Genomic DNA, 27,102 nt, shown 5'->3' with positions numbered 1-27,102 from the left:
TAATAACAGCACCAGTTGTTGCAGCCCTACAAGAAGCTTCCAAAGAATCAAAACCACAATGCAGGGTATGTTTACCCACTTGTTCAATAGCATGCAATAAATCCTGTAACTCCTGATTATCCGCACCAGTAGACACAGCTGACATCTTTTGTTGAAATACAGACAAAGGGTATTGCTGATACTTCAGCATATGAAATTGACAGTTCAAAGCCCTAATAGACAATGTAGCAGAAGTATAAACCTTTTTACCCCATCTCTCCAAAGCCCTGGACTCTCGGTCAAAGGGAATAGGAATTTTAGCAGAGGCCGCTTTAACACCCTTAGGACCCTGAGAAATTCTTTCTGGATCAGTCGAAAGATTTTTGAAAATAAATTTATGAGAATCTGGAACCATATAATACCTATCCGGTTTGGCCGGTGTAGGGGGAAAAGAATCAGGAGAGAGAGAAGCTTCTGAAAAAACATCAACAATGTCCAATACAGGGGAAATAGCCAGAGGCTTATGCTGTGGGAGAAGAAAATCCCTAAGCCTTTTCTTGGATTCAGAGAATTCCTGCCCTTCCCAGTGAAAATGCACCCTCATATCATGCAAAGTTTCACCAAAAGAATAATCCTCAGGAGGAGAGGCGGAAGGAAAGGAATCTTCAGCATCAGAATCCTCATAAAGAGGAAAAGCATAATCCTGCTCAAGGGAAGAAGCAGAAGAAACCAAAATTTGGTCTGAAGAATTATAATCGGACTGTAATCTAGGCCCCTTGTCAGGAAGGGGGATGAGAACTCCTGATCATAGTTAAGAGATCTTCAGCCATCCTAAGCATCTACCTCTGAGGCCTAGGATCCTGATCAAAAGGTGCCTGTGCTAGCCACTTCACTTTAACTGGAGCCTTAGACTTTGACTTAGCATGCAAACCTGAATCCACATTTACAGGAAGCTGTGAAGGCCTGAGAACTCCCTCAGAAGCCAGTACCTGCCTACCGGCTCCGGACCCAATTGAGGGAGCAGTATCCGAAGGTCCAGCCCCTGGCAATTCTGAAGACCTCATCAGCTCCACACTGGAGTTGGTACAGGCAATTGGTTCAAAAGAGGCAGATGACAGGGGCTGCAAAGGCGCCTCACTGACTACCGTCGAACCAGCAATTGGCAATAACTGAGTAACATCCTTTGCTGTGGACCTCGGAGGCCTGTCTGTATCCCTGCGCCTCTTACACACCCCAGAAGCCGGAAAAGAATCTGAAGACATGTTATAATTAAACCTTTTTCCAAAATAGTAAAAGACAAAGTTATATCTACACCTAATAATAATACGCTGATTAAATCTAGCATAAAACACACAATTAGCAACGTCGTGGTCAGGACCCAGGCATGGAATACAGTAAGAGTGAAAATCCCTTTGAGGTATTTGCTTCCCACAAGAAATGCAATTATTAACTTTTTCTGACATCTGACTGGAGCAAGAAAAAGACATCCCCAACGGGGTACTTATCTGTAAAAAATGAAAAACCTGGGATTAGATCCAAAAACAAACAGGAACAGGCCGACCGGCATCAGTGAACTGCAAAGGGCAACGTGTGGCAAGAAAGACTGGGGTAATGGCGTCAGCTGAGGTCTTTATACCTTCCGGCACATTGACGTCAGGATAAATGCAACCTCAGCTGGCGCCTGATCCAGACTTTGGGATTCTGGCCGATCGGGGGCTGCTGCTGGCAGGATGAACCCTACAGTGATGACTGCAACAGTGAACCACGACAGACGTCTTCACTTTTTTGCCTAAATAAAAGCTTATTCTTGTAGCATTTTTGTTGATTATTCTGTTTCGCGGTTGTCATGATGCTTGTGGAACATTTGAATGGAAAGGCCATTGGTGTCATTATTGTGCTTACTAAATGCTCTGTTTTTAACATGAATTTACCGTTAAATTTCCAATTTTGCATTGCGTGTCAATCACGGCACATTGCTGTTAATCCCCGCCCTCCGGCATGTCAATCACTGCGGGCACACCCATTCCTGAGCGAACTCGGTGGTGGGTTAATACACTTTAATTTCGCCTGTGTCCCTATTTTGGGGGCATTGTCCCCCGTTATTTTTTAATTTGTCTACGTTTTTGTGCTAAGAAGTTGAGTGAGAGCTATAGCCCAATATGGAGTGATGTGTCTTCATAGAAGGGAAAACCATTTAAAAACATAGGGGGAAACATTAAAAGTGACAAACCTGCAAATATGTGAAGTAAATAATCTCTTTTCTTTAAATATTAAACGAAAGTAAAAATCTCCAAAATTGGGATTGTTGTAAAATTGTAAGGGACAGAGTCTTTCGCGGTGGTTGGGGCTGTGTGGACTTCACAAATATTGCACCTGAGTAAGAAATGTCCCAGTTTAGCATTCGATAAGGTGGCATTCGTATGAGATGAAATGGAATTTAATGGACACCCCAAAAGCACTTAATTACAGAAGTACTTTGGGCTACTACCTGGCGACAACTGTCTTCACTACTACAAGCCCCAGAAGTCGTCAGTGTTGTACTGTTGGGACACTTGCAGATGCAAACTGTAAACCAGGAAGTCTAACCTGATTTTTTTTTACCTTTAGGTACTTTTTTTTCTGACGGATTTCCCTGATACCGTTCTTGAAACGCCAAGCATGCAACTTTTCTGGTGTGCCTAATGAGTACGCTGGTACAATATCACAGACGGCTTTTGACCAGGACAGAATTAACCTGGGAGTGCTAACAGCTGGTGTAGCACCTGCGGCCATTAAGGTAAAAAGTTAGTTGTAAAAAGTAATTTGTTTAATGCGCTGTGCGTAGTGAGATCTCTAAAAATGTTGTACATACTGATGAAATTCTGAGAGGTGGATGACTCTCTCAGCTGCTGGGAGCTGATTGTCCGGTCACTCTGAAGCTAGTTTGAACAGATTACAGAGTGGTAACGCTGTAAGCAAGTGTACTTTGAAGCTCTTTCAAGTAGTATACTTACACAGCCTGAGATAATGGCATTAGCTACAGCTTGCATAGCGCTGAAACAGTCGCCCTAATTTAATATAAGGATGTCTTTTGTTTGTTGCAATTGTTTCGCCATAGCCGTACCTTGATGTTAGATATCAGTCGTGACTCGTTTCTTGGGGAATGGCCGAATGGGTCCTAGTAAAGCATGATCAAGACTTTAGACAAGTAGTCAATTTTATACTGTTTTAAATGTTAGTTGTATCTGTTTTGTGAATAAGAGTGTAAACCCATTTCACATTTACTTCTTTCTTGTAAATATCCCTCAGGTTGTATGTCACTGCCGTAACCTAAGGCATTCACGCAGATTAAAGGCGTTCCTACTTCCCACCGTGATTGACGCCCACTGGGCGTGCTTAAATTGATTGGACGGGGTCACTTGTTTATTTTATTGCTCGAAGGATTCGGAATGTTGTAATCTATTACAAAACTGACGTTATTTATTTGCAAATTACATTACTGAAAGGAAACGCTGTCAATGCAACAGCAACTCTCAACCATCCGTCACCACGATGTGGAGCAAATGGGCAAACTGTGGCAGTTTTACATTCCTACCTCTCAACTGTACAGATTTTCTACCGATATTTTTGGTCCATTTCTCATAAAATTGTGGTTTTCTGGCAAATTGTTGAGGGTTGAAGTCGGAAAATAATGACGTACATAGTTTCAGACTTTATACCCTTGATAAAATTCATACCAATCCAAAATCTGTTATTCTATCAACTTTCTAAGTTTGTAAGAGCAATATTTAAAAATCGTCCGTATTTTTGGGTCTTTGTCCCCCCCAATTATTTATGGGTTTGTCCACATTTCTTGCTCTAAGACGTTGAGCGGTATGGAGTGGCACACTTACTAACACCTTTAAATAGAAAGTTTACAGGTGGGACTTGGTTAAACGTGTTGCTCGTTTTATAGTTACTTTGATTCGGCAATATTAGGGTTGACACCTTTTCGAATGCCCAAAGTGGGACATATACTGTAGAAATGTCAGATTTTCCGGGAGAAAACATACCTACAGCCGTGCATAGTACAGAACTTTACTTTTTTGTACAAATAAAAGATTATTCTAGTAACATTTGAATTGCTTTTGCTACTTCACATAACATATAGAAGTTTCATATATAAAATAACTGTTTTATGCAACTATTAAAGAAAATTTAGGAAATATTTTTGTCTTGAAATCTCAGATCATTTGCTATTTTTTTTATTATTTTCGCAGGACACAACTGCCTAAAGAGGGACTGTCCCTCGCAAAGTGGGACAGGTGGTAACCCTATTCGGCATTGTTTAACATGGATATGAATTACCAATATTAATACTAAATGTGTGATGGCCCTTTTAATGCAGTACTGTGAGGAACATGGGCTTTTACGACTCCGAATATAATGCCTTGAAGTATAGTCACCCCCTGCTGTTCATATATGTTGCATATGTTTGTGACACCCCAACCACATGTACAAAATGAGGAGGGAGGTGATGCAAATTTGTGCATGTCTCTCTCCGAGTCTCTATCCCTATCCCTTTGCTATTAACACTGAAAAAATAAAAAACTGGCAGGCCAAAAAGTGTTTAAGTGGGGTTCCTTCCCCATTGCCCCATTAACACCCTCCTCAGCCATTACGGTTGGATTGCACATTGACACTAACAACCCTGTAGCTGTAAAATCCATATCTTAGCTACTCTTTTATTGCTTACATTTCTGTATTTTTTTGTGGTTGAAATGTTAGCTTAGTCTAAAATTGGTCAGTATTGACAGTGCAGTACTCCACCAAACATAAATAAATAAACAAACGGTCAAGTTTCAGTTTGATTTCATTACACAATACACTACTGTAATTGTGTCTGTCAGTGAAGATGTCAGTTGTGTGTGCCTGTGACAAAAATGGATCATCACAGTTTGATTAAATCAGGTGTCACTTGGGGGTTATGTAATACTGGGACTGGGGCATCAGTTAGTGGTGCTTGGTTCTTCACATTTTGGAACTTATTACAGTAGCATGTAAGCCACCCCAGAATGTATTTTTTATTGCTGAGCCTGTGAATGATATCTTACCCTGCAGTAACCTTCAGAATGTGAAGGCACAATAACTTGCTTTATGCTTTCCTCACCATCAAGGCTGTGTGAACGAACAAATTTTAGAGAGACTAGAAAACATTACTGAATTAAGGTTTGAGCTGCGGTGCAACTATTTTTTTCTCATGTATTACTTTAATGGCATGGCAAATTAAAAAAAAAGTGTACACATTGTTGCAGGATATGAAGGGAGAAACAAAAGGTTCCGCAGTGTTTGCTGTGTATTATACTTAGTTACAGATTTGCATTTTATATTTCATTTCAGATGTGGGGTTTAAGGTGAGGGTATTAAGTCCTTTGACTTTACTTTTATTACAAACAGTATTCATTCAAAGTAGATGTGAATGCCCTCCCCGCATCCTAAGTAATCTATTGCAATGAAAATACTATTTTTTGCTTTGATTCTCGGGTAAAACATTTTGTGAACCATCCCATCATCCTACACATAACATTCCCTGATTAAGAGTACTGCTATGTATGGAGATCAATGTATGTAATGCTTTTATAATGTGTAACTGGTTATTGTATATAGAAGACCACCTACACAGCATAAAGTACAGCAGATGACCAAATAACCATCAGAAAGTTCCTTTACCATATGTTAGCTAGCTATAGAATGCCTTCTATGACAAACAAAAGTCATAATGCCTATCTACAGAAACTAGAATCACCTAGTGCACAAGCACAAAGATTTCTGGACTTTGTCTATACAAATACCCTGGAAGAAATAGCAGAGTACCCATTAGGGAGAATAACATCTTGGATTTTGTTCTTAATAATGTGGGAGCATCTTGCAGCATCTCTTGTGTATCTTCACTTGTTAGGTTTGACCATAAAGCAGTCTCCTTCGAAATAAAACTGAAACCAGAGATCCTTTCCACCCAAGGTACCTTTAAAAAATTCTTTAAGACAACTACCTATTTCTAAGTGATACACTATCCGTCTTCAGATCCCCACGAAAACCCAGGTTAACTACATGGAATACATGGAAATGTACACTACTATACTGTACTATACCAGCATGTAAACAGCTGCATAAATGCCACTGTACCCCATAGGAGCAAGTGCAGGGCAAACCCCAGAAACAACCCACATGGTGGAACCATAATATAAACAAGCTTTATAATAAAAGGAAAAGAATTTTGACCAAAAGTTAAATGAGCAATTCTCAGAATGTCCGAGCCCTTGTCATTGAAATAAACAAACACCTCAAGAGCTTAACATCCACCAAAGCCAAGTCTGAGGCTAAAGTAGCTACCCAAGTCACTTTACCCCTCTCTTCCCTCGTGATAGATATGAAACTAACTCATCTCCAGCTTTCACACACGACCAAGTCCTAAAAGTGCCATCAAAAGCTAAAAATACTGTATCGATGGGTCCTGGCAATATCCATGGATGCATCTTAAATAGCATGATGCATGATTTAGCAATACCGTTAACAACACTGTTCAGTCTCAGCCTCCATACAGGTTTTGTACCAAGCTAATGAAGAATAGCTAGTCATTCCCCTGCATAAGGGAGAACCTTCTACAAGCCCAGGCAATTACAGAGCTGTAAGTCTAACCAGCTTTATGCAAAGCCATGGAAAGACTTATCATCATGGAGTTAATGGAAAGAGTTAAAATGGAATTAATCAATCTGGATATAGGGAACCTCCAAACACTGCACTCATCTCAGTTTGGATTCATAAAGGGCAAGTCATGCTTACTCAACCTGGTGTATTATTTTTTAACAGGTTACCAAAGCAGTGGATGAAGGCAAAATGGTACACACTGCATCATCCTGGCCAAAGTTTTTGTTACAGTTCCTCACTCTGTTTAATAGAAAAGCTAAATAAACTGGGAATAAACTCTCACCTGCTGGATTGCCATCTGTCTCATAGATAGGATGCCGATAGTCAAAACAGGGAATGTTAACCTCCACAAAGAGACCAGTCACCAGTGAAGTCCCCCAGGGTTCTGTGCTGGGACATCTGCTATTTGGCATCTACCTTTCTGAAGTAAAAGTCAATACCAAAGGGCTCTAGCTGACTCTTTACAGAAGACTGTAAGCTAGGAGCAGTCAGTGAATCACCAAATGTCTTGGCTGTTCTGCAGGAAGGTTTATCTCAAATAACTGGTGTCAAAATCATGGTCTGAACTAAATGCCAAAAAATGCATTATTGTATCCTTTGAGAAGTCATCTACCCCAGGGAACTACCACGTATCCAATTCATGAACTGGACCAGTTGTTCAGGATTTTGGAACTTATGTGGACAATGACCTAATCTTTGACCAACATGTGTCTGTTGTTGTTAAAGTCTTTCTATTTTGCACAGCTTATAATAGATCTGAGGATGTCATTGACCCCTTTACTCAGTCCTCATTAGGACAGTCATTGAATATAATGTCCCCTTTGGCATGTATCTGTCCAGACTCATGCAACAACTGGAACGCCTGCAGGGATGCCTTACTAAAAGGACACAAGGCCTAAACAACATGTCCTACTTGGATTGACTCAAAAGTCTGTCATTGTACTCAGTATGCTACAGACTGCTCAGAGGTGATTTGTGTCTAGCATGCAAGGCAACATCTGACCCACTACTGATAGATTTGTTGTACAGTAGCAGGTAAATTGGCATCAGAAATACTTGGTCTAGGTATCAATACCTCATCTGCAACATCAACAGAATAGTTTGGAAGGCCAGGTACTTGTGACAGAGGTACTGCAGCTGTGGAGCAGACTTCCTATCCACATAAAACAAAGCTCATCCCTGTCAATTTTTAAGTGCAACTTAGATATATGGATAGAAAACAGAAAATTTACCCCAAGACTGCCCCCTATACTGCTAACATACAGAGGCAGCTTCTAAATGTTTTATCGCATGCATAGGTTCCATGAAGTTATCTATGGTATGATCCCAGTTATTCTTAGGGGTAGTATATAATTATTAAACAGGGGATGGGTAAGGCCAGTTTATAACTAAATGAGGTTATTTCGAGCACAAAAAATGAATTTGGCTAGGCTTAAAATGGCTTCCAGGGGCAGGTAGCCTAGTACTTACCTAAGAAACTATGAACACAAGGGTTAACCATTAACATTCTGACAGATAGCTTTAAGTGACAAAGAGAAGGAAGATTAAGTGACAAAGAGAAGGAAGATTGTCTGGCCCTGGTTAACTAGGCAGTGGCTTCTAATGATTTTTTTTTTTCAGTTATGACTCGCAGCTCACCTGAGAACTTTGAAATCCAGTAGGCCCAACATAGCCTATTTTATCCCATCTAACAGGTGGGTAGCCCTACTCAAGAGAGAGAGAGAGAGATAATCCTTCCACCACCCATTTAAAGAGAGTGAGTGTTGGTAGGAGGACATTGTATTGTGGGCAATGGTGGGAACTGTATTATACAAGGGGAACCCCAGTTATGGTGGAGCAAACCAGACACCATATGCATCACTGTACACACTATTTCCACCCTGTGCTTTTGAATGCACATCACCCTGTCTGCAGTCATCATTCTACTCCTTGATCTCTACTAGGGAGTGCCCATTCACTGGCAGATACCTGTCTCCATCTCCTGGAATGGGTAGCTAATGTAAGACGCTCATTCCTACTCTCACCAGCCTGTGCTTTCAGCACCTGAGCAGCTAATCAAACTCAAATTGTCTAGATGGAGCTTCAAATGCAGTTCTAAACATGCAGTCAGTCAGTTGTATTAGAGTACAGTAATAACACCACTGCAAAAGTCATGTGTATATATTTGTGTCAGCAATGATAGTGGGCAAGTGTTGCTTTAAGGAGCTGATCATTTGCAGGAATAATTTTAGAGAAGCAGAGTGGAAAACCTTTTTCAAAAGACAACTTTTTGCGTTGTTTTGGCTTTACTGTGGATGTAGAAGAGAAGTTGGTTTCACACACAAATGTGTAATGCAGAATAGCAACATCATCATAATGGCTAAATCTGCTTTCACACCATGTCAACACATCAGAGTGATTGAGGTCCAAACTTTAGTTACAAAAGTCTGCCCCAAGTAAGTTTGCTCAGCTCTTTTTTTTTATTGCTCTTCAGGAAAAGCTATTTCTTTTTCAGTTTAAAAGGAATGGGTCCTAAATCCAGTCACTACTGTCAGATTGCTATTTAGGAAACTAATTCAGAAAAATGTTCCTATATAACTAAAAATGGGTGGCAATGATTAGTTTTAAACTTGCTGCCCAGACAATCTACAGGTAAAATACACTCTTCAGCCCCCTGTGAACAAGGCCTGGTCAAACACTCAGCTGTTTTTGAAATGTATTTCCCAAATCACATAAGCTAAAGTGCTTTGATTACAATCCTTTTTTGATACATTTAATGTTCTCCGTGCATTATGTATTGCTGGAAGATAAACCAGTCTTCTGACCTACACTTGGTGTTAAAGATAACCACAAAAATCAGACTTGCTGTTTTTCCTCATTTCAAACATGATGCAAAACTTTCTATAATTAAAGATACTTCTGAACAAATGAAAACTATGACATGCCCTGCTTCCATCTCTGCAAATAACTGTCATTTCAGTGGCTTGGATTTAATATAGTTTGGCAGACAGGCAATGAGCTACTAATGGACTTCATCCTGCAGTTCTGGGTTTTGTTCCCTCGGATTCCATTTACACAATGCATATGGGCATGCAAATCCCTTAAACTGGCAGTGCTGCTTGGTTGTACTCAAGAGGTACTGCTACCTACAGTATGCTTTCTTCGCTTAAAACAACTTTTTTGAGTATATGAGCACATCTTGATTCACCACTGACTCCATTTCTTTTTCTTTCTTTTTTTTTCCATAAGTGCTGCTTGAAATGATTCATTGCACTACCTTATTGCCTTTGCTTTAGGTGCAATCTCTTTTATCCTTTAGACAGCTTCACTGTGTTTCCCTATTACGGCAGCTGCACTATTTGCACATATGCCAACATAATTAAGTCTATTCAGTCAAATTTCCATGGCTTAGTTAGATTGTGTATAATTCTTAAACTTGGGCTGAATCTGAAAATGATCCATTATGATCAGTGTTCTATGCTGGTTACAAATGTATAAGTAAAATAAATTTTCTTTGTGCAAGTTTATGGCTACTTGTCTGTTTGATTTTACAAAGTGGGTTTGTTCATTTTATTTATGTCAGATAACACATTTTATTACTCAATTTTAAATGCTTGTGGCTGGTGGTTTATTTATTAATGAGTATTATCTGCATTGAGCTGCAGTGAACTCAGCTGGTGCCCTTCTTTGGAAGAGTTATTGCTGAAACTATTCTTACCATACAGAGGTACAGTGGATGCATTATTTTAAGAATAAATGTTAATTGCGACAACACCAGTGGAGTATAAGGATAAGCCCTAATTTTGACCCAGGTGATCTGAGTTTAATTTGCAGCTCAGGTGCTTGGTGACAGTAGAAAAGGAGGAGTTGTGTACCCATCCTGGGGGTAAAGGGGGAATGGATCTGGGACACAAGCTGCTAAAGTCAATCACAGGAGGGATGGTGATGCAAAAGAACATCCTGGGTTGGGCTTTTGGTACATTGGGCCACCACATGGTGCTAGCCTTCATCAGCAAGTATATGGGAGTATGCAGTCTCAAGGAGAAAGACAAAGTGGGTTGCTGTGGTGACAGAGTTTGCTTATGGGGTGGGATTAAGACTATACAAAATATCCTCAGTTGCCATGGTGCTGGCCTGAGCAGAAGTAACCTCATGGCTGCTCTCTGATGACATTTCTAGATATATTAAGAAACCAGAAAGGCCCCACAATTTCCTAGACAAGATGATGTTTGGTCTAAAGTCTCTGAACTACCAGAAAAGGCTTACTATACCATTATTTGGTTTCCTATAGACTCTTCCTTGGTGATCTATGCTGTGCATTTGGTGCCATTAGGGACCACATCCTCCTTGATCTTCTGTATCTTTGCAACTCGGCTCCACTGGTAGCCTAACTAGGGACTTAAAGTGAAACATATTGGAGGCAGTTTTGTTACCCAAACCTAGCCCACCTCAACAAACTTCCCCTGCAAGTTAAACAAAGTGACACCTGAGCGTCCTTCACATTAAACCTGGATATTTGGATGGATACCCAAAAAGTTTTCGGGGTGTACGTGGTTATGTGACAAAATTGCCTAGTATTTCTTATGACCCTATGATTCTCTGGATAGTTGTTCTACTATAATGTATTGGGGTATTGTCCCTCATATAGAAGAATGAGTGAACTGAGTCTGATTGGGGATGGATTGATGACCAGCAGGCACTGGGGTAAAAATCAGTTTAGAAAACATTCAGAGTGTGTGCTTTTGGTGTACTTAACTGGAGTGTCAGAGTGGTCTAGCAGTATTATTGTAAAGAGGAGGACGGGGATTAGGTATCGGCCAGATGTCATTACGTCCTCCTGAAAAAGTATTGTATGTCTGTGTTGGTGTGCAAAATAATGTTGGACAAGTTTCATGTACTCTTCTTAATGTAGCAGTCATAAACAAATGCTGGTACTGTATTCCCACAGCACTGGTATGTGATGATCAAGCACCTTGACAAGCACCCTGTTTGACCTCCCCCAGTTATGGCTTTGGCTGCAAGGCACAAGGCTGATCAAGGTGTTTGAGACCCTGAGGAGCCAGTCAGTATAAGTCTACTCTGCATCTGGTCAGTGTATGGCTTATTTGGGTGTGGCAGATGTTGGCTGTTAGTTAAGGCAGCAGTGCATATTTGTCATATCTTCAGCAAACTCCCCTTGCAAAGTGGTAGTAGCTGTGTAGATGTAAAACCTATAACATCACATATTTAATTGATGAGAGTTATCTGTTTCATAAAGAAATTGGTGCTACGCTTATCATACACAATTTTTCTGGTAACCATTTGAAATGTCAGGACCCACTACAGTGAGTACGAAACATGGGGACTGGTCAAAGTCCAAATGCCTTATGGTGATCTTGGACTTGGTATGTATAAGTTTGGGGTTGTGGGGTGCTTACCCCATGCAAAAAGAAGTCTTAAGAAAAAGAGAGATTTTTGAGATTTGCTGTTCTCTTGTGTTTTCCTTCTTTTTTTATCAGCTTTTCACTACTCTGCATTTTGAGTGCCAACATTTCAAGAAGCAGTTCGGCTTGCAGCAATATTGATATTGTGAACTGTCATATAGTCTGCAAAGCAGGCAGATTTATCATCAGAATCTAAAAAGTGTGTTTTTATTTATGTTGTAGATGCAAGAATATAGCAGAATAGCTTTCACAAAGAGTAGTCAGGGAACAGGTAAAAATGAGCTCTCTGGAGTATGCAAAAATATCAGTGACTAAAGAAACCAAACTGAAAAAAAAAACAACCTACTATAAAATGACCAAGGATGAGATAATTGCCATAGCTGCAGCTAGGATTTGGTTACTGAAACTGGAGGCAGCCTGGTTATCAATGTTGGTGCAGAGCATCCAACAGTGCAACTTCTGCCATCCCTGGATTATCTCAGAGCGCAATTTAAACTGCAAAATAAATAAATAAATAAATAAATAAAATAAAAACCAGACCTACCTCATGATGCATGTTAAACTGAAAAAAATGAGCAACATCTGGACCTGGAAATGAGAAAATGAAATGCCTTGAGACTGTTGGTAATGAAACAGTTTCAGTTGTAAAAGGAGCTAGAACAGAGGAAGGCTAAAGCTAGATAGGAGGAATGAGGGTGTCAGTGTAGAATGACCATTGTGCAGGGCAAGCAGAAGCATCAGCAAAAGAAAAAGATAATTTATAATAATTTGTTTTGTCAAGGGCATGACTAGTACCATTAAAAACTCAACTCCAAATGCCAATGTCAGTGTTAAGCCCTTCAGTATATCTATAGGATTAACTTTTGACATTTTTTTTGGGGGGGGGGGGGGGGGGGCATTTGAATACATATGAAATCAGCATTATACTGACCAGGGACATGGGTGAGGCTTTAAACTCTCCTGCTCATGACTGAGGCTATTCATATGGGTAAGGCAAATGCATTTATTTAGGTGATTGCTTTTATTATGGTAAAATCAAAAATGGTTGTTTGATTGGTTTAAACTTACTAATAAAGTTTATAAGAAACGTTTAGAGAACCTAGGAAAAAAAAAAAAACAGAAAACAGTGCCGTGATTTAATTGAAGAAATGATTACTTCCTTTGCTATGTGGGTGAATTGATATCAAGTCACTATTTTTGAAATATTAAGAAATCCTTTGTTAAGGCTGCAATCACTCAGTAATTTGAATGAGGACTTTGAGAATCTGGTTAACAGGTTGAAAGTATAACACTACTATGGAAATGTGCAAGATGACAACTATCTGTTTTGCATGGCACAACTGCACAACATAAACTTACCCAGCACTTCACATTGATACAAGATAACTCATTGATAGTCTAAACCTGACTGGAAGGCTCTACAGGCAAATGAGAGAAGCCATTAATTCTAGTACATTCATAGTTCTTCAGGTTAAATATTTCTAGTTTAACCAAATGTGGCATGTATTGGCCAAAGATGCACAGCAACAGGGTAAGGAACAAAAGCAAAGTGAAGAACGTAACATGGGTAAACAATGACTGCAGTGTGTTGGCTTGAAACGTTGTTGTTAAGTGTGTAGCCATTAGAGAGGAATATTACTTTTGCAGGCAGTTCAGTGTAGTCATGGCCACTCGAGACACCTTTTTGGGTACCACTGGCCTGAGTTCACTTGGACTGGGAAGGAAGGCAAAGAGAAAAGCAGGTGGCAGTATGTGATATCACAGCAGGTGTTCTAGTAATGATTTTGATGACACAGAGTCTTGTGTGTACATAAAGTTACATGCAGCAGGATATGAAGAAAGTCTCATGGGGATGGTAGCATTGGAGACCCTGCCAATTCCTATACTTCCATTAGAGGCTGGTGATGTGGTTTATTTTTCTGGTAGCATTGGAGACCCTGCCAATTCCTGTACTTCCATTAGAGGCTGGTGATGTGGTTTATTTTTTAAGCCCTTTATTAAATTTGCAGTCTTTAAACAATGATGTGGATACAGATGCATTAATAGAAAAGAAAACAAACTGTTGTAAACATTTCTCATTATTTTCATGCATTCTACATATATGTTTTCTTTTTAACCATAAATTATTCTTTCCATTGCATAATTTACTCAAGTTCTGCCTTCCCTTAAGTTGTACTTCTCCTGAACATAATCTGCATGCATTGTTCCCACACATTCCTTTTATTTAAGATCCCAGCTGTAATTATTTTATTCCCATTACAATATTCAGTACTTTATTTACTTTGATTACTGGGGTAGTACAGTGACCTCAGTGGATCATTTGCAGGCACAGCCCAAGTGAATATAATCATGTAAAAAATGAACAAAACATATTTACAGATACACAGATATGTTAAAAAACATATTTAAGATTTAGTTCAAGAAGTATTTTGCAATGTCAAACCATGGATGGAAAATGGTTGGTGTATAGTTTTAAATAAGGCCTTATAATGTCTGGGCAATTAAACTCCAGTATCCCACTGGAAAGAATAATTTCTTTAGTTACAAAGTACCTTGTAGGTATTTTTCAAAGCCTACCAACTAGGTATGTTCCCATAGAACATGTTCCCAGTTATGTCATGCCTCCAGCATTTGCTATCTACCTGATGAAAATTTATCAAGCCTGCTTAAGGTATAGCAGTAAATATGCAGACACTTTCATGCAAACATCCAAAACCTTCTTTACTTACACTTGGGAACAGTAAAGATGTTTTCCCACTTTTCCTTATATATATATATATATATATATATATATATATATATATATATATATATTTAGTTTCTCTTTCTATTCTTTAACCTCTTATTTGTCATGTATTATTTTGTATGCTGCATTACTTGTCCCTCTTTTAGCTGCAACTTCATTTCCAGACTCGGCCAGAGCTGCTCATTCACGTAGCACTCACATATCTCTTTCTCTTTGCCAATACTCTTATTAGTCTCTAGTAGGGAAAAGGTATGCAACCTGCAGTCAAAACTTCTGCTTGCCTTAACTTAGTTACATTTTCCTCCCTAGTTATTTTCTACTTCTATCTCTGCTGCTGTGCTAATTTTCTCCAGTAAATTTCAACCCTCTATCTTATTTTTATTCCCAATTTGCAGTCTTCTTTATTGGTAACATTTGCTTTCTCTATTTCTATGTTGGCTTAGTACTTAGAATACTTTCTGCTATTTATTGATATAATGTTCTGTATTGTTCGTTTTCCCAAAGATACTGCACCCAAAATCCTGTTCTCTCTATAGTTCTTGAACTTTCCTTCATTTCGTTATTATTCCTTTCCACTTTGATTTGGAACCTTATGCTAATGTTATGTGTATGAGCCTTAACTGCGTAGCTCTGAAGTATCCCTTCAAATCAGGTAATATAATATAAACCACCTTGCTGAATGGAGGAAAACAACATATCTCATTTAACTCTTCACCTTATCCTCTCAAATATTCATTCAACACTTTATTAATTATCATCCACAACTTCTCCTCTGATTCATAAAAATATGCCTCATCTGTATATAAAACTGGAGAGACCAGAAACATTTTCGCTGTTTACATCTTACTGTCTGTAGGTCAGTGTGGGTGTTGTACCTCTAAGAGCCATTCCAGTTCATGGGACGTGCATTTAAGTACTGACCACTTGCAAACAAGTGCCATTTTGAGTGAGCAGCTGGAGTGAAATCATGTATGTGTGTAGCAATCAGTCAGTTAGCTTGTTTAGGTTCTATGTTCCAGTTATCCATCCTGATGTGTTTGTGTATAATTACGACTGCCGCCTATCCGTTTTTTTTCCGGGCTGTCCAGAAATCACATTGATTCTCTAGTAGTCCAGAAAACACTGTACAAGCTCCTGTATTCTGTTTCTAAAAAAGAAACAGACTATAAGAGTTTGTTAAATCGGCTGATTTACTATGCTTTATTACAGAAAAGCATAGTAAATCAGCTGAAAGAAGGCAGCAGGAATGGAAAAAGAGGGTGTTCCCATCTGCTCATGTCAGTGATGCCACAAAATAATGGTGATGGGAGAGGGGTGGGTATGGGCAGGATTATGGGTGATGCAAGGGGTGTGGTCTTACTCTGGTTTTAGCCAGAATGAAAGGGGGCAACCCTATGTGTAATAAACAACATAAATGAACACCCAAGCCTCATTGTCTTATTTGAATATACAAGATGAGCTGCATGGTGTCAGAATAGGATCCAAAGGGAAACTTCTTCAAAACCATGAGGCACGAGTTACAATTGGAGGACTATACAGAAGTGAATCATCCAAAGCTCAAATGACTCGCAAACAAGTCAGAAAGATAATTCTAGGTACTAAAATTTGTTTAAATGATTTTTTGCACAACAAATATAAAACAAAGCATTCAAAATGAATTTCTAATTAAATGAAATGTTCAAGACTACGACATAATGATAAAAGTACTTACAATGCTTACAAAAATGCTTAAAATAACTTCCGGATTGCATAAAAATATATAAAAAAGGGAAAACGACCATATATTTTTGCTATGTGCTTTGCTTCTTTTTCATATTAACTAAAGCTATTTGAAATATCCAAAGTGTGGAAAGTGTTGACCAGTGTGCGCAGTATTATAGTACAGTTATTTTGCAGAATACAGTAATTTCAAAGAGATTGTCCTACAGTTGAATATTTTTCAAGTACCTGGTGTGTGTGTTTGACATAATTACAAGGGTTAAATCTGTGTTGTGTAAGGGGCAATTTATTGGCATGGCAGAAGGATTTTGCAGACCTGCTCCACTTGTGTTTGATAATAATATTGCAGAAAATTGGAGAGTGTTTGAGCAAGAGTACATTATTTTCATACAGGCTGAGTTTTCTGATAAAGACACACATACAAAAGCATTTATTTTGGTTAATGTAACTGGTTCAGAAGCCATTGAAAGGGAGCATTCATTTGTGTATGCGCTGCTGTGTATGCAGGGGAGGGGGAAACCACCATTTTGTGGTACTGGCTGAAATGCAGGAAGATCCCGAGTGCATAAAACATAAATTTAGAGAAATGTGCAACCCCCAAACAAATATTACAATGGAAAGGCACATATTTTACACACAAGATCAAAAGCCTAGTAAAACCTTTGTAGGTTATATAACTGATTTGAGAAATAAGGCAAAAAGTTGCAGGTTTGGTGATCTGTGAGATGAGTTGATAGTCAGGCTTGTGTCTGGTATTAGAGATGAAACAGAATTATAAATGGAAAGGGTTCATGGCTGCTTCCAATTCTAATACCAACTACTAACGAAAGAAGTTAGCTGCAGTAGCAAACTTCATTGTTAATTGTCGTAATTGTGGTGGAAACCATGAGCCAAAGTGACAGAAGTGCTTAGCTTTTGGTCAGTAGTGCCACACATGTAAAAAGTGGAATCATTTCAAAAGGCTATGTATATCTAAAGGAGCACATTATTTTATTAAAAAAGAGCATTCAAAGAGGCAAGTTGATCAATTAGATGGCTGCAACCCTACTTTTTATGTTAATGATGTGTCTGTGCTTCGTGAAACAGTTAATGCAGTAGATTTGGGAAAAGAACAAAGTATTTTGTACTGTTGTGATTAATGGGAAACCTGTAGAGTTCAAAGTTGATACTGGTTCAAGTGCAATATTATGTCAGTAGATATGTTTGCCAAAGTAAAAGCTGGTGCGAAACTTGATCTGGCAAAGTGTATGAAGCTTGTTGCTTATTGTGGTGAAGAAATTTAAACTGAAGGTTCAGTAGTGCTTTCATGTTGTTCTGCTGGGAACAGCTATTACTTGCAGTTTTATGTAGTCAAGATAAACGTGCAATTATTATTAAGCCTCCGAGACAGTTTGAAAATGGACTGCTTTCATTTAATAAAAAGTCCAACATATAAGCATGAGTAAAAATGAGAATTTCACACAAACTACTTTTCTGACTCTGCTGATATTTTTGAAGATGAAGTTAGGCAAACTTAGTTGTGTACTCAGTGAAGTTAGACCATGAGGTAAGCTCTGTCACTGGACCAGCAAGGAAAGTTGCAGTAGCCTTGCAAGGCAGAGTTGAAGCTGAGCTAGACAGAATGGTACATTTAGGAGTAATTTGTCCAGTAGAAGAACCAACTGAATGGGTATCTTCAATGGTGGTAGCTCATAAGAAAAGCTCAGATGATATTAGAATATGTATTGATCAAGAGATTAGAACAGAGACCATCTATCATCCAATGCATCCAGTTGAAGTTGTTGCCCTCATGCCAAATGCCACTGTTTTTTTTTCTGTCTTAGATAAGTTCATTTTGGCAATTATTGCTTGATTGGAAGTCTTCATTGCTAACCACTTTCAGTATACCATTTGGAAGGTACAGATTTTTGAGAATGCCATTTGGAATAAATTCTGCCAGTGAAGTCTTCCAATGTGCAATGAAACAATTTTTTTTCTGGCTATCCCTGTGCTGTAATAGTAGATGATATTCTTGTAGGTGGCAATGGTGAATGAGTGATGAAACAACATTTTTTCTGGCTATCCCTGTGCTGTAATAGTAGGTAATATTCTTGTAGGAGGCAATGGTGATGTCGAACAGGATAGAAACCTTAGGAAAGTTCTGGACCATGCTTGTGAAGTGAATCTTAAACTGAATCCTCAGAAATGTAAATTCAGGCTGCAAGAAGTAACTTATGTGGGTCATTTGTTTACCAGTTCAGGCTTATGACCAGATCCTTCCAAGCAAACTGCATTTCTTGACATGCCAACACCAGACAATGTCACCTTCTTACAACATTTTCTTGGCATGGTCCACTATCTAGGAAGGCTCACTCCAGCCCTGAAGGAACTTTTAGCACCGTTAAGAGAGCTGACGCACAAAGATGTAACCTGGACCTGGTTAGAGCAAAACCAAAGAGCATTAGAAAATTGCCAGTCCACCCACTTTAAGATGATATGATGTTCACAAACCAGTAACTCTTTCTTGTGATGCTTCAAAGTTTGGTCTTGGTGCAGTCATTCTTCAAGAAGGCAGACCAGTAGCCTATGCATCCAGAACTCTAACCCAAACTGAGATGCAGTGTGCACAAATAGAAAAAGAGCTTTTGGCAATTGTGTTTGCTTGTTTGAAGTTCCATGATTATATTTATGGCCGACCTATTCAAATTAAAACCCATCATCAACCTTTGGTTACTATTTTGAAAAAGCCAATACACACACCTACTGCAGAATTGCAATGCATGATGTTAAAGTTGCAAAAGTACAATTTCCACTTGGTTTACACAACAGGCAATTTTCTTTATCTTACTGATACTTTATCCAGATCACCAGAAAAAAACACTGAACAGCATGAAAGTGAGAAACCAGATTTTGAAGTCATGGAAGTGAGAAATTTTTCTTCCACATGTCTTGATAAGCTTAGAACTTGTACAGCTTCACATCCAATTCTCCAGAAGCTCAACCACTTTATCAGTTGAGGATGGCCATCAAAGCAATCTTGTTTACCACTAGATGCACAGCAGTATTTTCCTTACAGAGAGGAGATTTTGATGGATAATGGTATCATCATGAAGTGATTGTTCCAAAGTCTTTGCAGCAAGAATATATTAAAATCTTGCATCATGGCTACACAGGAATTGATTCTACCAAAAGAAGGGTATGAAGACTAGTATTTTGGCCTTCTGTGTCAAGATATTGAGAGTTCCCTGTCTGCTTGTTCAATTTGTAATAGTACTAAACTGCATCAACAAAAATAACCACTTCAGCTAAACCAGATTCCTGAACTACACTGGTCCGACAGTAGCTACAGATATTTTCAAATGGAATGGTCAGCATTACTTGGTGTTAGTAGACTCTTATTCAAATTGGTTCAAGATTGACCTACTTCCTAACCTAACTTCTAGTACTGTCATTATGAAATTGAAGAGGCATTTTTCTGTCCATGGTAGTCCTCACAAAGTCATTTCTGACAATGGTGCATAGTTTACAAGTCAGCAGTTCAAAAGATTTGCTGAAATGTGGGACTTTGTGGGTATTCATGAACAGTCTAATGGCTTGGCTGAACATGCAATTCAAAGTGTGAAACGGCTGTTAATGAGTATTATCTCATTTGGATTTCTCCATCTGCTTAATCTCAGAAACATTCCTCACAACAATTTACTTGATTTACCTGCTCAGAGACTTGTAGTGAGACAAACCAGAACTGTACTACCTATCGGTAAGAATTTGTTGACTCTGGGTGCTAAAAACAACAAAGCAGTAAAAGCTCAACTCCTAAAGAACTATCTGTCCCAAAAGTACTACTATGACAAAACCAGCAAGCCTCTGAATCCATTAAAAGAATGAGTGGATCAGTGAGGACAGTAAAAGGATTTAACCAAATAGGACTCCTGAAACATTTGTGTGAGGAACCAAGATCGTACATCATTCACAAAGTATGGAACTTAGGCGGAATTGGAAACATTTACTATTGGTTTCTGAGCCAGTGTTGCAATATTTTGCCTGTAATGGAGACTCTCAGCTCAGATGGCTTAGTGGTAATTCTGAGTGATTTGTCCAATGTTCCTGTTCCTCTGAAGATTTCATTGTCTGTTCCTGAAAGGATCCCTGAAATCCTAAAGCAGAACATTCCCCAGTGACTGTCCCTGTTGCTAAACCCAGTCCTGATTATTATATTACGAGGTCCGGTCATATCTCAAGACCTAATCCCAGATGCATGGCAACCTGGACATGACTGTTATTGTTTGTATATGTCTGTATAATTTGTACCTAGTGTGCATTTCAGGATTGAAAATGTATTGTTGGATTTAAAATTGTTTCTCAGGAAGTTAAACTTCAGAAAATAATGTTAACATAGATTTTGAGATGAATATTTTATGTAGGAGTGGTGTTTTCAACCCACTGATAATTCTGACTTTATTTTCAAAAAATGATGTGAATTTGATTTTAGGGCTTTCGTGAATCAAAAGGGGGATCAGTTGCAAGTCATTTGAATGACACAGAAGTATTGATGTTAAAAGAACTAATTCTAGACAAAAACATTAGGGCACTGAAACCTGATAAGGTAATCATGAGCAAAACTGATTATTTAAATAAAATGCAGTTATATTTGTATGACTATTACTGTGATGAAACCTTTCTTTTCTTCAGGATATGTTTGATCAGGGCAAGATATCAGAGGATGTGTATTATTTTTTGAATGTCAAGTTTCCAATCATTCCTTCTATATTTGGCATCCTGAAAATACACAAGAGTTTGACCCCCCCCCCCCCATGAGACTAATAGTTAATGCAAGAACTTCTACAATGCATCCTTTATCTAAATATATAGATGTCAAGGTGAAAGATTTATTAAAAGAATATAATCACCTCTGTCATGACTCGTGACAAAATTATGAGAGGTGAAATATATACAAAACTTCGCCTTTTTGACTGGATTTTGTGAATGTGTTTAACATGATTCTACATGCTCAGGGTATGGAAATGTTTCATGAGTTTTTGGTTGAAGCAGGTGTCTTTGATAGTAATGAAATAAATGTGTTGGATACCCTTTTGGAATTGATGCTGCAATATAATTTTGTGCATATGGATGGTCAACATTTTCAACAGAAAAAGGGTGTGGTTATGAGGGCCTCTTATGCCCCCGAATTTGCCAACATTGTAATGTTACAGTGGGAAAAACATTTGTTTAATGTGTTTAAGCCTTCACCCTGGCATTTATATGCACAGTTTTTGGATAACATCTTTATAGCTTTGGAAACAAGTAAATCGGAAGTATGAGCATTTCTGGACTATTTAAACTGTACATCTATTTTTAAAATTTACTTATGAATATATAATTGTAACAGGATTAGTTATTTGGATGTATTAGTTAGCAAAGATGCTACCAAGGGTGTATGTATGTATAAGAAGACCACTTATTCTTATGAGTTACTACATTATACTAGTTGCCATCCGCAGCACCACAAAAGGGGTATTGTCAAAGGACAGTTTGTCAGATTAACAAGGATGGTTTCTACTGATCAGATGTTTGAGTCGGAAGAAAATACGTTGTCAGAGATGTTTTATGCTAGGGGGTACCCAGTGGATTTGGTAAAGGATGTTTACTCTGAAGTTACAAGGAAAAGGCACAGTGGTGAGCTGGTACCAATTTGTATGGCAAAGCAGGCTCAGGCAGTTATGAACATGGAGAGCACAACTCAAGGATGAATATATTTATTAATTTATTACTACTTTTATACAAGAACACGAGTTTATTTATAGGACCCTTGAGAAAAATTGGAAAATATTCCAGTGTTTTGATGGTTTAACTGATCTTTTAGGGGAAAAGTCTAGAATAGTGTATAAAAAAGGTGGAGCCCTACAAAATCTATTGATTAGTACCCAACCATGTGTATGGACCAACAAGAGGTTGGGTACATTTAAATGTGTTTTTTGTAACCAGTGTAAATGTATTTTGGAGACTGACAAAGTTAAGGTCAACAAACAGCTAGTATATACTTCTTTTCATTGTACATGCAATTCTATAGGAGTTATATACTTAGCTATGTGTAAAAACTGTGACAGTTTCTGTGACTCAACACAGATTCAAAGAATGCATTTATGAACATATGTTGGATATAAGGAAGAAACAGACCAATAATTCATTGTATAAACATTTGGAAAAATACCCTGAGCATGGGTTTGTATTTTTTGGAACTGACAAAGTATTTATGGGTTTGGAAGGTGGACTGTGGGCTGATTTGATGGAACACAGAGACATTGTGGCAACTTAGATTAAATGCATGTGTGGCACCAGGTCTCAATGAACAGATTTCAATAGCTTGTATTTTAATACTTTTCTTATAAAGTATAAAATAAAATGTTTTTAGCAGTTTATAGTTTTTTTAAGACTTTAAGGGTATAGTAACAGCATTTTTAAATATTTTAGTATATATTTTCTCATCCATGTTATGCTATTATTCAATGGTTTAACTTCCATTGGTGTGGAAAGTCATGATTTTTAGGAGGGAAAGTTCAAAAAGGGTGTAGTTTATTTGTGCAATTGATTCTGAAGAAGTCTGTGAATTAGCTGGACGAAAGCGCTTAATCTGTTTGAATAAAGTGTTGTACTGGAGTGACAGTGCTTTCAAGAGCTTTGTTGTTTTTCAGCTGTAATTTGCAAGCTCATCCAGTAGTCATTTCATTTGCATGACAGAATAGTTAGAGGGAGAATGTAGTTCAGTGTGTGTTTTGTATCTTTGCGAGCCATTCCAGTCGATGGGAACGTGCATATAAGTACTGAGTACATGCAAGCAAGAGTGCCATTTTGAGTGAGCAGCCATAGTGAAAGCATATATGTGTGTAGCAGTCAGTTCATTTAGGTTCTGTGTTCCAGTCATCCATCTTGATGTGTTTGTGTGTAATAACTTAAATGAACACCCAAGCCTCATCATCTTATTTGAATACACAAGACGAGCAACACTATCCATAGCTATAGTCACAAGTTTTCAACTTCTTAATTTTACCTTATCTTTTGTTTAATCTCTTCCCTGATATAATTAGCTGTCATAACAGAATCCTTTTTAATCCATGCACCTAAATATTTCATCTTATGAAGTCTCCATAAATATGGGTTACTGCTAATACCACTTCATACTTACATTTTATCTTTATTTATTTTATATGCTGTTTAAACTGTTTCAAAATGTTCCTCATCATTGGAGTATCCTTTTTTGGATTTATCAAGCACAAAATAATATCATCTGTGAACAAAGATAAAATTTTCTTGATTACCATACCAGTTGTTTTATCCTAGAATTTGAGCCCCTTATTTATTTATTTATTTTTTTGCCAGTGGCTGTAAATATATAGCAAATAACAAAGGAGAACAAGGACACCTCTGCCTGGTTCCTTGTGTTCAAAAATGGCTTGTTGGACAGGAACCTTCCTACCTTAAGTCTTGCCACTGACCTTATATAGTTCTATTAGGGAATAGCACCTTACAGAGGGGTTGACATAATGGTTAAGGTCTTTACCTCGCTTATGCAAGGTACAGGAATGCAAATGCTTCCATGTTTCTGCTCATAAAATCCCATCTGAATATATGAAGTGCATTCTGTACATCAAAACCCATCAACAGTAGCAGCATCTTCTCTGCTTCCCTCTGCTTCATTACTGTTCTATTAATGTTGTTAATGTTTTCTACTTCTCTCCACAAAACCAAAATGATCCATATCTAACAAATGTGGCTGTACCTTTGCTATCCTGTTGTTCCTGTAGACATAAGCACTTTGTAATCACTGCTTAAAATTTAAATTGGGCTATATGAAGCTGGGTCTGATGGGTCTTTACCCTCTTTTGGCAATATAGCTACCACAGCTTTTTTTCAAATATGCTGGTACCTTCCTTCCTTTTTAAAATGTTAAACAAAACCTTCCAGATCTTTAACACTTTCTTCCCTCCTAACTGCCATACTTTCACTAGAATACCATCTCTCGCTGGAGACTTTACTGTTGATTCATTATACATCACATTTTTATCTCTTCCCCTCCTATTTTAGCTATTAATTCTTGAGCCTCATCTTTCTCCAACCTTGGCATAGTGAAATTTTGCAATAACATATTTCCATTTGTACCTTTTCTTGGTCTCCCTTTCCCTCTGCTTTATATAGGTTTTTACAGAATTTCCAAAGTCTCTGTAACACATCTATAGGACCTCTGGTTATTTTTCTTATAATGGGCTCCCTACATTTGAAACCAACCATTTCTATTTTCTGTTGCTTGAGTCATTGTGCTAATGCTTCTGGCTTTTGGCGCTTTTAGCAAAAAGTACTTGCTTAACAGCAACCTTTATGTGTATTGTTCAAAAACTCCCTTATTTCACATTTAGCACTCAGCAATTGATCCTGTTCTTGTTCTGTGTTTCCCCCTTTTCTGCAATAGTTTAACCTTTGACAGACCCTCTAAACAATTAATATTACTTCTTTGCCATATCTCTTTCTCCCTTATTTCTACCATATTTTAAAATCAGTTTTCATTGTATACTACTCCTTTATATCCCTTGTGAAGACAATTGTATCTACCTTATTAAGTATTGAATCATTTCCAGTAGATATCCCTTAAATGCCCCTGTTTTGAACAAGTAGGAAAGTGCCAGTGTCTCATTTTTACTTCATTACCCTTCATCCTCATCTTAGTCATTATTAGTTTATGATCTGAAATCTTTATTGGATATTTTTCAAAACTTTCAATTAAATATTCATGCTTCTGTGAAATGTAATTTCTATCCTCTACCTTGGTTATTGTACCTTGGGGAATAATAAGTAAATTCTGACTTCCTGCCTGGAATTTCACAAACTCTATCTTAAATATTCTCATATATTTCTTCAGAAATCTAATTTCTTTTTGTTATATGTTCCTTTCTAGGTCTTCCTGATACATCATAAGTATTGCAAGTCTAGTTCCAGCCCATAAGTAATAGTTCTTGATAAGAGCTAATTACTTCTCCCCATACTCTTTTAAGCTCCATAATAGTAGTTTTAGGTGGAATATATGTATACATGCCAGTGTAATCCTCCTCTCATTCCCGTAACCTGTTATTACCAGAAATCTGAAATTATCTTTTATTTTCTCTTGTATAACTATTGGACCTCTCTCATGTTAAGTATTATTACTTCCTCTTTTTTACTTTGTCCTTGATACTCATCTGAGTAGGCATCCTGAAATCCCTTATTTACCAGTCACATGCTTATTTCTGTATGCCTCCTGTAAAACTGATATTTGCTTTCTACACGTTCTAGTATAACTCACCACTCTTTGCATTTTGTCTATCCCTGCAATGCCGTTTACATTCCATGATATAATTGTTAAGCTATTAATTTCACAAATTCTGTGTGACAGTTCTTTTGATTTTGTTTCCAATTTGCAACTTACATACTTATGTTAATGCTTGGCAGGCTGATCTTGTATGCAGTTGCTGCTTTCTGTATTTGTTTGACCTTGTGTCACATTTTCCCAGACCTTTCTCTTCCATAAAAACATTCAGGAAATGCCAAACTGGATACATTTTTAGCCCCAGCCCCTTTTAACTCGGAGCAAATCCCAAAAAGGGAAGTCATCTCACCACATAGGGCCAGTTGCCAAAAATAGACATCCACAGCTAGGGCTTTACTTGTTCTGAAATTAGGTTTAATCAGTCTGGAAGCACATGCTAGAGCCTGCATTACCTCTTGCACAGATGGCAATTATATTTGTACTATCTCTTTTTCCTTTCCAGATGTGAAAAACAGCTTGAGATTTTTAGCCATAGAAAAAAGTGCATTGGTTATGCAATGTGGTCGTGAGTCAAAACTGTCAAAAATATACTGGATTTCCTTCAGAAGTGGCTACTTAAAGGGGAAGAAACGAGAAGAAACGGTTGGCAGAAGCAAGTCTGAATTTGAGACACGGGCAATATTAGATCTTCTTTAGAAGAGTAACTGGGAAGGATCACACAGGGAAAGAGTTGAGTCAGGCCTAAATCTCTTATCTCACCTTAATGAACTTGAGAGAGGTAACAAAGGAGACTCCAGATCCTTGTGGAATAGTGTTCATAAACTGGGCCATTTGGTTACTGTACAGAAAATGTACTCCTGAAGGAGGACTAGAAAGCAAAGTGATACAACAGTTGGTAGTTCCAAAGGCGTGTCATTTAACATTTGTGGTCATAGCCCAAAACACTTTCTTTTTGGCCAGCTCAGCTTGAACCGTACAAAAATGAGGCTCATGTAAAATTTTTGTTGTTAGGCATTGCAGAAGATGTGACGGGGTTACTGCAAAATAAGTTGAACAGTTTTAAAAGATTGGCAAGGTAGGATAGAACGATAAAGCTGCTTTTTATACTTATTATTGAGAAACTGGCTGTTTTATGGCCAGCTAGTACCCAAATAACTGCAAGTAAAGGGTATATCTGGTGGCAGTAGACTATGTTAATAATTACTCTGGGACAGTGGCTTTAGGTTCTATTGAGGGAAAAAAGGTGGCAGATTGTCTGTTAGAAATTTTTAGTAGGGTGGGGTGCCAACAGACAGATGAGTTTACTTCATGTAAAACCC

General features: G+C 38.0%; 1 protein-coding gene across 1 annotated transcript in view; it reads left to right on the top strand.

The window, feature by feature from the left end:
• Positions 1-2,049: 2,049 nt before the first annotated feature.
• Positions 2,050-27,102, top strand: part of MALT1 (MALT1 paracaspase) — a gene marked incomplete in the record, with an annotated part of 841,583 nt that continues 816,530 nt past the window's right edge. Inside the window, 2 exon segments of the mRNA XM_044066161.1 lie at positions 2,050-2,224; positions 2,587-2,755.

The sequence above is a fragment of the Protopterus annectens genome, chromosome 1.part0 (genome assembly GCF_019279795.1).
Source record: "Protopterus annectens isolate FY-2018-M chromosome 1.part0, PAN1.0, whole genome shotgun sequence".
In the NCBI taxonomy this organism is placed as follows: Eukaryota; Metazoa; Chordata; order Ceratodontiformes; family Protopteridae; genus Protopterus; species Protopterus annectens.
Note: the sequence above shows the minus strand (reverse complement) of the source record. Positions and strands in the feature narration are given on the sequence as shown.